Source organism: Vipera berus (assembly GCF_964194415.1).
Source record: "Vipera berus genome assembly, chromosome: 6".
Lineage (NCBI taxonomy): Eukaryota > Metazoa > Chordata > Lepidosauria > Squamata > Viperidae > Vipera > Vipera berus.
This window is the reverse complement of record NC_138208.1, coordinates 29,677,154-29,690,543: the sequence shown is the minus strand read 5'-3', so window position 1 is coordinate 29,690,543 and position 13,390 is coordinate 29,677,154.

The window sequence follows — 13,390 nt, the reverse complement described above, 5'->3', positions numbered from 1 at the left end:
TCAATGGACACTGAATTGCAGCTCACATTTCCACAGGATGCAACTGCCCAACAAATTTGGACTCAGTTAGAAGCATGTTACCGGCCTACGTCCATTAAGTCTACATGCTTGCTTTTGTCTGAATTTCATGGTTCTAGATTAAAACCTGCTGAACATATTGGAGAACACTTAACTAAAATGAAAGGAATAAGAAAAGAACTGGGTGAAAGAGGTTATCCTATTGATGACTTTCAAATGATCAGCATTATTATTAACTCTTTGAATTATGAATGGAAAGATGCTATTTCCAAGATTAATCAAGTGCCTATTGCTCAACACACAGTGGATCATGTATGCAGAATTCTAACCGAAGAAGAGGCACTTATGCAAGCCACGCCACATTTGAGAGGACCACCTGTATCAAGAGCTCCAGCAAGGCGTCCCTTCCGTGGAAGAGCCTACGTTCCAAGCATGCCAAGATGCTACATCTGCAATCGTGTGGGACATGCCACCCAGGATTGTCCCCAACAATTTCCAGCGCCTGTCACATACCAGCCCAGAGGAACAGATTCCAGAGGAGGCAGAGGTAGAGGCAGACGACAAGGTTGTGGTTGTGGTCCCAGGCGTGATTTGCAAGCTCCACTTGCCACATTGACTTTAAACAACGATCCACAGCCTCAACCAAAGTATGACAGATGACTACTTTGGACTTTGGACAGTGGAGCAGCATTACATGTTACTTATAGAAAAGAGCTTTACACAGAGTTGCACAAGCCTGAACCTGAACTTCATGAACTGTATTCTTTTTCAAATCATCCTGTTCAGGTCGTGGGAAAAGGAACTGTTTATCTTGAAGAGCTCGATGCATTCATTCCTGATGTTTATTTTGTTCCATCAGCTAATAGCAATTTGCTTAGTCAGAGTCACTTTTCTAGGGTGTCAAAATTCCAGGTACATCATCTTGAAAAAGCAAGTTATGTAGTTAAAGATGGAGATATTGTTGCTGAAACCATGTTGATTGGTGGTGTTTATTACATAAAGCCAAAGTCTAAGCAGCAAGAGCAGGCAAGTATACAGGCTCCAAAAAGGGAGAGCACAGGCCCAGTGAGCGATGTCCCAGAGAGAGATCCTGTTGCTACTCCAAAGGCTCCTAAAGCCAATAAAAGGACAAATAAGACACAGGTTGCTCACGGCAAGCCTGGGGTTCCTAATAAACATGCTAATGTTGAGAATTTACTAACAGGTAAACCTTTGCATTACAGGTGTATTCATAAGTGGCATAGAAGATTGGGTCATGCCAGTTTCCGTGTTCTGAAGAAGATGCCAGAGTTCGCAAGAGGTTTCGATCTAAAGGGGTGTAAGGTGTTCTTGGACTGTGCTGTCTGCAAGAAAGCCAAATCTAAAGCAGCAGCAATTCCAAAACGCGCTACAGGCCTGTCAACACGCATTTTTGATTTGGTACACACTGACATAGTGGGTCCTTTTGCACCAACACTTGGTGGTAAAAGATATTTCTTGACAATCGTTGATAATTACTCTAGATATGGATATGTATTTCCTATGAGAGAAAAATCTGAGACCTTTCAGATCTTTAAAGACTTTGCCGCTCTTGTCTATACCCAACATGAAGTCAACATCACCAGAATTCAGAGTGATCGTGGTGCTGAATTCATGTCTCAGTGTTTTCAGGACTGGATGCGTAAGAATGGCATACTACACCAGACCTCAGCTCCTTACACTCCGGCTGAAAATGGAGTGGCAGAATGCAGAAATGGGGTTCGGCAAACCATGATGCGTTGCCTTTTTGAAGATGCTAACCTCAGTCTTCCATACTGGGGCGAAGCTATTAAATATGCTAACAATATCATCAACTGTACCTGGAGTAGTGTAATAAATCAGACCCCTTATTTCATGTTATATGGACACAAGCCTGACCTCTCACATCTCCATATCTTTGGTTCATATGCTGTGGTGAATATTCCCTTGGCCCAAAGAAAGAAAGGGGGTCTTGCAGCAAAAAGGATGAGATTTATGGGTATTGATGATAATTCAAAATGGAGCAAATATATTGACTCTCATCATGTCATAGTGATTTCACAATCTGCTACTTTTGAGGAAGATGCTGACTGGTCCAAGATTCATTCTAACGATCCTGGAGTTTATTTTCCTAGAGATGATGCTGCTGATGCCACGCAGCCTGATGATCAAGATTCACAGGTGAACGTTCCTTCCACGAGTTCTTCTCAACCTACTGTTCCATCTTTGCAAGCCACCAATGCTGCTGCTGCTGATGAGGATGAAGACAAGGATGAAACGGAAGAAGAATGGATGGTTGTTCCAAGATGTTCCAAGAGGACCACAAAGGGAATCCCTCCAAAACGGTATTCGTGGCAAGTAACAAAAGCACCTTTACCTTTGATTTGTAATGTTACACTTCCTCCTGAGAATTTCACACAAATCAAACATCTTCCTGAATCAGAGCAAGATAAATGGTATGAGGCAATGCAGGCTGAAATGGTCAGTCTAAAGAAACTTCAGGTGTTTACGCCTGCAAGCCCTCCAGCAAACAAGAAAGTTATTGGCACTCGATGGGTCTACAGAATTAAAAAGAAGCCAAATGGTGAGTCGTTGTCCAAGGCCAGACTTGTAGCCCAGGGTTTCGCTCAACGTTATCCTGAGGACTATACAAATACCTACTTACCCACAGTGCGGACTGAGAGTGTAAAAATCGCCTTAGCCACTGCAACTATCCTTGGTTTAGAGGTTTTCCAGTTCGACGTTGAAACAGCTTATCTACATGCTGACCTAGATGAAGAAATCTATGTGAAAGGTCCTCCAGGGTTCCGACAGCAAGAAGGGGATACTTGGCTTCTACACAAAGGTCTTTATGGTCTGAAACAGTCTGGTTTAATGTGGTACTTATGTCTTTCTGACAAACTAAAGTCAATGGGCTTTATTAAGTCCGAAACAGATGAATGCGTGTTTACTAAAAGATCTGATAATAGGTATGAGATAATTCTTGTTTATGTTGATGATATTGTTTATATTGGTCCAAATAAGCAGATGAGTGAGTATTTTGCTAAAGCTTTAGAACAGTTTTTCACATTGAAATCTTTAGGATATATTAACACTTATTTAGGTGTTCAGGTTGTCAAAACTCAGAAGGGGTTTAGCCTCACACAAGAAGATAAGATTGAACAACTATTGCATCACTGCAACATGAAGGATGCTAAACCAGTGAGTATACCCATGCAAACCGATTTTCACAACTTGGCACATGAACGAAGTCCTGAGTTCGAAGATCAAACACTTTATCGCTCAGTCATTGGGTCGCTGCTATATATTAGTAGTTGGACTAGACCCGACATTGCACTTAGTGTTAATCTCCTATCACGACACGTAGGCAAGGCAAAACAGTTTCATTGGACATGTGTTAAGAAATTATTGAGATATCTAAAACACACCAAAGACATGAAGTTGTTGTTAGAACCAACACACACTGACTATGCAGAGTTATGTTGTTATGCAGATTCAGATTGAGCAAGTGATAAGAAATCACATAAAAGTACTTCAGGTTATATGATGTTTTTAAATGGATGTCCTGTTTACTGGCATGTGCGTAAACAGAATTTTGTTTCTTGTTCATCTACTGAAGCTGAATATGCTTGTGTTTCAGATGCTTGTAATTCTCTAACGTGGTTTGATGCTTTACTCACAGATATCTGGACACACCCGATTCGACCGATCACTGTGATGGAAGACAACGAATCTGTGGTTTACATATCTGAGAATCGATTTACAGGTTCCAGGTCTAGACACATTGACATCCATTATCAAAACATAAGACAAGCAGTTAAACAAGGTTTTGTTAAATTGCAGTACATGCCTACACATGATCAAATTGCTGATATGCTGAACAAACCACTTCCTACAGCCCAACTCGAGTATCTGCGCAAGAAGATGTGTCTTATCTGAGTTCTGTGTTGCTGACAAAAGAAGGGGATGTCACTGCATTTTCTTCAAGAGTCTCTGCCTTCCACTGCTGACCCTTGGGGACTCAGCTGACCCAAAATCTGAAACCTGAGAAGATACATTTTCAAGGGGGGAAGAACCTCTCTGAGCCTATAGGTCAAGTTAACACTCTCATCCACAATAAAAAAATGGATGGTTCTGTGGAAATCTCTATTTAGTCACCCAGAACCCAACACTCCCATCCTATCTAGGAGGGCAAATGGGTCCAAACCCAGACTCTTGGGTGGATTGTAAACCTCTGGCACTCTTTAGCGTGTCAAGCAAGTCTAAACATTCATGTCCTCTAGGTTATGAAACAAAATTTTTAAACTGTAATGTAACAGTTTTGTGATTGATCTGGTCATTTGTACATCATTTGTTAAAATTTAAGCACAGTCATAAAATGCAAATATTTTTCTTAAGTTTTGTACTATCCCTATTCCTGCTTTCAAATTTGTGTCCATTTATTTATTTGCAATAGATGCTATCAGTTTCTAGGGAAAGGCAGTATATACAGAATATATTGCTGGCAAAAGATAATAAATATCATACTGGAAGACATGGATAAGCACCCTGATATTGTGGATGACATGATGAGAACTTCTCATAGGGTTGCAAAAATATTATATGAGTAAATCTTGCAATCCAAGATTTGCAAGAAAAAAAAAATCTCCTATAGACAATATCAGTTTTGTATTGCAGGCTGGCTGGTTTAGGTTACAAGTGATGAGTTGTTGCTTTCACTTCTGAATTTGCCTTCTAGTATAGCATTATTAGTGAACTGATACTGAGAGGGTGAAAATTATTGAGACTAAGATACAGTTTTGATAGACCTCTTGTCCATAAATGCAGATGGAAAGAGATAGTCAATGTAGATTTATATACAGAAAAATCTTTTGAAAAACAGAGATCATTGTTAGGATGTGATGATAAAACATTATTCTTACAGTTCCTGTATAATTTTTAAAATATTTGCCAAGAGTATATGTAGAGTCACCCAAGGTGCGAAGGTCATCCCAGTTGCCCAGCTAATGTAAGCAGGTACCTATTTTGGGCAGTAGCAATAGAGACAGTTGCAAAGAAATCAGTTCAGGAGAAAACAATGCTAAACCACTCCTATATTTTTTACCAAAGAAAGTACATGGATGAAAAATATAAAATGATTAATGATACACTGCCAGATGATGGAACTCTCAGGTTGGATGGCAATCCTAATGAAATTAATAACCATTTCATGATTAGAGGACCAATATTTTATTATTATTTGGATAATCTGCTCATTCATTTTGAACATGACAAGTGGCTCTACATAGTTAGGATTTGCTTTATTTCTTGGTGTTCCAGGTTCAGAGCCTCTGAAGAATAGGATTGATTCATTTCTTCTTCCAGAATACTCAATTCTGGAATGTTTGGATCATCTGCTTCTAAAATCAACTCAAGAAAATATGATACAAGTTACATATTTTTAGTGAGTATATACTTATTTCTTGCTCATCCTATCCTAATTAGTAAATTGGTTTCATTCATGAGGAGGGTTATACACATTATTTTATGATTTTGGAAGTGTAACATTATGCAATTCGAAAGCCTTTATCTTTATCCATACTACCAGGTCTCAGATACCAACTTCTTTGTGCAATCATGTATTGTAATCTGAAAAAAATGAATGAGCTGAGATGCTGTGCCTTTGAAAATTCTTGCAATCATTCTTATAACACAATTGCAGCTCATCATCAGAAGTTCTTCAAGAAATACATTTTGATAAGTAAATTAGGTCTCTTCAAATCACCAAATTTACCAAATATTTAATGAATGAAATGTCGATTCTGAACAAGGGTATACAAAATTCCTGGTAATTAGCCAACAAAATCTGAAATTGTGCTTGGGATCAAAATAGCAATAGCAATAGCACTTAGACTTATATACCACTTCACAGTGCTTTACAGCCCTCTCTAAGTGGTTTACAGAGCCAGCATATTGCCCACAACAATCTGGGGCTGAGAACAGTCTGGGGCTGAGTCAACCTTGAGCCGGTGAGACTTGAACTGCCAAATTGCAGGCAGCCAGCAGTCAGCAGAAGTAGCCTGCAATATTGCATTCTAACCATTGCCCCACCACAGCTCATGATATACATTGGACATAAGACATTAAAATCAATCAAATTGATTTCAGGTAAAAACGTCTGCTCCAAATTTGACATTTTCCTTGCGACATATTAAAACTGCAAGTAAGGAAATAATAAACGCCAAAGTTTAATCTCCTACAAAAAATAAAGAAAAGGACTGTAGTGTGTTACCATTTTCATGAGAGTATCATGAATAACTTACCATTTAACATGTAGAATCTGAATCTGTGGCTAATTGTGTCGGGGCTACCCCAAGGATTAGACTTTTTTTTTAAGATATAAAGAATTAATGTCAGAATACAATATTTTTCATTGCAATTATTCTGCATGCATATAATATTTACCTACATGTAATTTTCAAAAAATGGACACTTGAAAGTCAGCAGACTATGATCAAATCTATTTTCCAGAAAAACATAGTATTTCTTCCAACAGATCAGAACAGTATTTCCATTAACTGACACTCTAGTCATACAGGTGCTTTTTATGTGTCAGATAAATATATAAAAAAATCATGTGGCTGAACCAAGAAAAAACTGGAGAATAGGAGTGTCAGTTTTTAATAAGTCAGGTATAATTTTGTATTTGATTTTTTGAATAGCTTTATATACCAAACATTATACTAATGTTTACGTAAATCTTTGTACAAGTTTCAGATGACAGGAAAAAGATAATAAGGTAGAGATGTTTTGATAAAGAATTGAAACTTGAAACTACAGTCCTTCTATTTAAACAGTGATCCTTTTTCATCTTCCTTTCATGTTCCTGTTTTAACTTTTGCCACTGATGTAAGGAGCTTGGATTTTTGAGAGACAATTTGTGAGGTATTGGGTACAGGCTCTTATCTAGGCGAAAGATCAGACACAAAAGTAGTGAATAACAGATAGCTTGAATTGGTTCCCTTGACAAAATGATGAGCCAAATCAAATGATTGTCAATAATCAATATTTGTTCAACATGGTAAAATCTAGGGGATCATATCTCTTCTTGTATTTCTTAAAATATGCTTAAAAATATTTAAATTAGTCTGTCAATTTTCTCCCTGGTTCTTTTTTACCACTTAGGATTTTCAGATGGTGGTTTGGAATCCATAAAAATAAATATTTAGCAGCTTAAACTATATTGACTGTGATTTATTGAAAGTATAGGGCTATAAGGTTAAATTCAATATTTCTGAACTTTCATTTTGTATAAAGTTGTCAAACTAAATCTGTTAGAAGGATCCTTAAAGAAGCAAGCTTTTTTTCTAATTATTTTATTGTAATCCTAAGACAGCAGATCAACCCTTTTGCTATTGTTGCTAATCATTAAGAACTTACCCTATTGGGTTAGAAAGACATGTTGCCGTGCTTAACACACTATCATTTCTCTTCTATACAGTTTAATTCAGTAGCATTTTGTCTTATTATTAGTTATTAATTTACTACATTATTATGCTTTGCAAAGGAAAGTACTCGGGAAATATAATATTATTTGTTGTTAGTTGCAAAGTCGTGTCCAACCCATCACGACCCCATGGACAACGTTCCTCCACTCCTTCCTGTCCTCTACCATCTTCTGGAGTCCATTTAAGCTCACAGCTACTGCTTTAGTGACTCCATCCAGCCACATCATTCTCTGTCGTCCCCTTCTTTTCTTGCCCTCAATCTTTCCCAGCATTAGGCTCTTCTGCAGTGAGTCCTTCCTTCTCATTAGGTGGCCAAAATATTTGAGTTTCAACTTCAGAATCTGGCCTTCTAAAGAGCAGTCAGGGTTGATCTCCTCTAGGACTGACTGGTTTGATTGCCTTGCAGTCCAAGGGACTCGCAGGAGTCTTCTCCAGCACCATAGTTCAAAGGCCTCAATTCTTTGGTGCTGAGCCTTTCTTATGGTCCAAAATACACAGCCATCCTGAAGAACTATGGATGGAGGTTCGCAACATTGTACAAGAAGTAGCAACTAAAACCATCCCAAAGAAAAAGAAATGCAAGAAAGCAAAATGGCTGTCTGAGGAAGCTTTGCAAATAGCTGAGGACAGGAGGGAAGTGAAAGGAGAGCCTTGGTGGAGCAGTGGGCTAATGCCTCCTTAAGTAACACCAGCTGCCTGCAATTAGTGCAGGTTCGCATCCCACCAGGCTCAAGGTTGACTCAGCCTCCCATCCTTCCGAGGTAGGTAAAATGAGGACCCAGATTGTTGGGGGCAATTAAGCTGACTTTGTAATAATGCCGCTTGGGGTGTGTGAAAGCCCTAATAAGCAGGCATATACATAGAATGAAGGCTACTGCTAAGCTTGTAAGCCGCCCTGAGTCTTCGGAGAAGGGCGGGATATAAATGGAATTAAAATAAAATAAATAATAAAATAAAGGCAAGGGAGAAAAAGAAAGATACACCAAATTGAATGCAGAATTCCAGAGAATAGCTAGAAGAGATAAGAATGCCTTCTTAAATGAACACTGCAAAGAAATAGAAGAAAACAATAGAATAAGGAGGACTAGAGATCGCTTCAAGAAAATTGGAAAGATGAAGGGAATGTTTCATGCAAAAATGGGCATGATAAAGGACCAAAATGGCAGGGACCTAACAGAGGCAGAACAGATTAAGAAGAGGTGGCAAAATTACACAGAAGAAATATACAAGAACGAGCTTATTGTCCCTGATAACCACAATGAGGTGGTGACTGACCTCGAGCCAGACATCCTAGAATGTGAAGTGAAGTGGGCCTTAGAAAAGCTGAGCAACAACAAAGCTAGTGTAGGTGACAGTATTCCAGCTGAGCTATTCAAAATCTTAAAAGACGATGCGTAAAAGTGCTACACTCAATTTGCCAACAAATTTGGAAAACACAACAGTGGCCACAGGATTGGAAAAGATCAGTTTACATTCCAATTCCAAAGAAAGGCAGTGCCAAAAACTGTTCAAACTATCGCACCATTGCACTCATTTCACATGCTAGTAAAGTTATGCTTAAAATCCTACAGGCTAGACTCCAGCAGTATGTGGATCGAGAACTACCAGAAGTACAGGCAGGATTTTGAAGAGGCAGAGGAACTAGAGATCAAATTGCCAACATACGCTGGATCATAGGGAAAACTAGGGACTTCCAGAAAAAAATCTACTTCTGCTTCATTGACTATGCTAAATCATTTGATTGTGTGGATCACAACAAACTGTGCCAAGTTCTTAAAGAGATGGGCGTACCAGACCATCTTATTTGTCTATTGAGAAACCTATATGTGGGCCAAGAAGCAACAGTGAAAACTGGACACGGAACCACTGATTGGTTCAAAATTGGGAAAGGAGTCCAGCAAGGCTGTATACTGTCGCCCTGCATATTTAACTTATATGCAGAGCACATCATGAGAAAGGAAGGGCTAGATGAATCAAAAGTTGGAATTAAGATTGCCAGGACAAATATCAACAACCTAAGATATGCAGATGATACCACTCTAATGGCAGAAAGTGAAGAGGAACAAAAGAGCCTCTTGTTGCAGGTGAAGAAGGAGAGTGCAAAAGTTGAGTTGAAACTAAACATTAAGAAAACCAACATCATGGCATTCGGCCCTCTCAATTCCTGGCAAATAGATGGGGAAGAAATGGGGGTAGTGACAGATTTTATTTTCCTAGGCTCCAAGATCACTGCAGATGGGGACTGTAGCCAAGAAATTAAAAGACGCTTGCTCCTCCGGAGGAAAGCCATAGCAAATCTAGACAGCACATTAAAAAGCAGAGACATCATCCTGTCAACAAAAGTGCATATAGTCAAGGCTATGGTCTTCCCAGTTGCAATGTATGGCTGTGAAAGTTGGACCATAAGAAAGGCTGAGTGCCAAAGAATTGAAGGCTATGGTGCTGGAGAAGACTGCTGCAACTTCCTTGGGCTGCAAGGCAATCAAACCGGTCAGTCCTAGAGGAGATCAACCCTGACTGCTCTTTAGAAGGCCAGATCCTGAAGTTGAAACTCAAATACTTTGGCCACCTATTGAGAAGGAAGGACTCACTGGAGAAGAGCTTAATGCTGGGAAAGATTGAGGGCAAGAGAAGAAGGGGACGACAGAGAATGTGGTGGCTGGATGGAGTCACTGAAGCAATAGGCATGAGCATAAATGGACTCCAGAAGATGGTAGAGGACAGGAAGGCCTGGAGGAACATTGTCCATAGGGATGTGATAGGTTGGACATGACTTCGCAACTAACAACAACAACTGTATATTCATCAGGGATATAATCATAATCATAATAATCATAATAGTAAAGTTGGAAGGGACCTTGGAGGTCATCTAGTCTAACCCCCTGCTCAGGCAGGAAACCCTATATCATTTCAGACAAATGGCTGGCCAGTCTCTTCTTAAAAACTTCCAGTGTTGGAGCATTCACAGCTTCTGGAGGCAGGTTTTTCCACTGGTTAATTGTTCTGTCAGGAAGTTTTTCCTTAGTTCTAGGTTGCTTTTCTCTTTGGTTAGTTTTCATCCATCGTTTCTTGACCTGCCTTCAGGTGATTTGGAGAATAACTTGACTCCCTCTTCTTTGTGGCAACCCCTGAGATATTGGAACACTGCTATCATGTCACCCCTAGTCCTTCTCTTCATTAAACTAGACATACCAAATTCCAGCAGCCATTCCTTATATACACCTTATATACACCAAGCTGGCAGGAATAGCCAATAGTCCAGAAGATAGGCTTAAGATACAGAAGGATCTGGAGAGACTCGAACACTGGGCACTATCTAACAAAATGAAATTCAATGGTGAAAAAAGTAAGGTTCTACACTTAGGCAGGAAAAATCAAATGCATAGGTATAGTATAGGTGGTACCTTGCTCAATAGTAGTAACTGTGAAAGGGATCTCGGAGTCTTAGTAGACAATCACTTCAATATGAGCCAGCAGTGTGCTGCAGCTGCCAAAAAAGCCAACACAGTGCTAGGCAGCATTAACAGAGGGATAGAATCAAGATCAAGTGAAGTACTAATACCACTTTACAATGCTTTGGTAAGGCCACACCTGGAATACTGCATCCAGTTTTGGTCACCACGATGTAAAAAAGATGTCGAGACTCTAGAAAGGGTACAGAGAAGAGCAACAAAGATGATTAGGGGGCTGGAGGCTAAAACATATAGGGAACGGTTGCTGGAATTGGGTATGTGTAGTTTAATGAAGAGAAGGGTGAGGGGTGACATGATAGCAGTGTTCCAATATCTCAGGGGCTACCACAAAGAAGAGGGAGTCAAGCTATTCTCCAAAGCACCTGAAAGCAGGACAAGAAGCAACGGATGGAAACTAGTCAAGGAGAGAAGCAACCTAGAACTAAGGAGAAACTTCCTGACAGTTAGAACAATTAACCAGTGGAACAACCTGTCTCCAGAGGTGGTGAATGCTCCAACACTGGAGGTTTTTAAGAAGAGACTGGACAGCCATTTGCCTGAAATGGTAAAAGGTTTCCTGCCTTAGCAGGGGGTTGGACTAGATGACCTCCAAGGTCCCTTCCATTATTATTATTATTATTATTATTATTATTATTATTATTATTATTATTATTATTATTATTATTATTATTATTATTATTATTATTATTATTATTATTATTATTATTATTATTATTATATGTTTTAGCCTCCAGACCTCTAATCATCTTTGTTGATGTTCTCTGTACTCTTTCCAGAGTCTCAACATCTTTTTTACATCGTGGTGACCAAAACTGGATGCAGTATTCCAAGTATGGCCTTACCAAGGCATTGTAAAGTGATATTAACACTTTATGTGATCTTGATTCTATCACTCTGTTAATGCAGCCTAACACTGTGTTGGCTTTTTTGGCAGCTGCAGCACACTGCTGGCTCATATTTAAGTGATTATCCACTAGGACTCAAAGATCCCTCTCACAGTTAACTACTATTGAGCAAGCTACCTCTTATACTGTACCTGTACATTTGGTTTTTCTTGCCTAAATGTAGAACCTTACTTTTTTCACCATTGAATTTCATCTTGTTAGATAACACCCAGTGTTCAAGTCTGTCCAGATCCTCCTGTATCTGAAGCCTGTCTTCTGGAGTGTTGGTTATTCCTGCCAACTTGGTGTCATCTGCAAATTTGATGAGCTCCTCATCTATCCCCTCATCCAAATCATTGATGAAGATGTTGAAGAGCACTGGGCCCAGAACAGAGCCCTGGGGCACCCCACTACATACTTCCCTCCATGTAGATGTGGTTCCATTGAGGACCACATGCTGAGTACGACAGGTCAGCCAGCTACGAATCCATCTGGTGATGATGCTGTCTAACCCACATTTTTCCATCTTATCAAGTAGTAGTTTGTGATCTACTTTATCAAATGCCTTACTGAAGTCCAAGTAAATTATATCTACAGCATTCCTCTGATCCACTAATTTTGTCACTTGGTCAAAGATTTGTCTGGCGTGATCTTTTTTCGACAAACCCATGTTGGCTTTTATTAATGATTTTGTTTGCCTCTAGGTGCTCGCTTAATTTGTTTTTTGATTATCTTTTCCAGAATCTTCTCAGGTATTGAGGTCAGGCTGATAGGTCTGTAATTTCCTGGATCCATTTTTTTCCTTTTCTGAAGATGGGAACTACATCAGCTCTTTTCCAGTACTCTGGTAGTTCTCCAGTGCTCCAGGATCTTTGAAAAATATAGTTCAGTGGTTCTGAGATCACATCTGCCAGTTCCTTGAGAACCTTGGGGTGTAATCTGGACATGTGCTCACTTACCGTTTTCTTGCCTATCTTAACTTGTGTTTCTATTCTGTTTTTTATGGCACTGTTTTTGGATAGGTTGTTTTTTCCCTTTTTGTAAAGACAGATGCAAAAATGAGTTAAATAGTTCTGCTTTCTCCCTGTTGCTTTTCACCTTCTTGCCACTTTCACCCACTAATGGACCAATCATTTCCTTCACTTTTTTTGTTTTTTACATGTTGAAAGAAGCTTTTTTGTTATTTTTTGACTTTGATCGCAACCCTTAGTTCATTTTGAGCCTTAGCTTTCCTCACTTCACCTTTGCAGGCTCGGGCTATTTGCTGATATTCTGACTTAGTTATGTGACCCTCTTTCCACTTTCTATACTTGTCCTTTTTATCCTTCAATTTATCAGAAAGTTTTTTATGCAGCCATGCTGGTTTCTTTTGAGAGCTGTTATTTTTCCTCTTTGTTGGTATTGTGCTAGACTGGGCTTTTATTATCTCACTTTTCAAAATTTTCCCCTTGAGGATTCTCATCCATGGAATCCTTGCCAAGCTCTAAGTTTATTGAAATTAGCTCTCTTAAAGTCCAAGACTCTAGTTTGA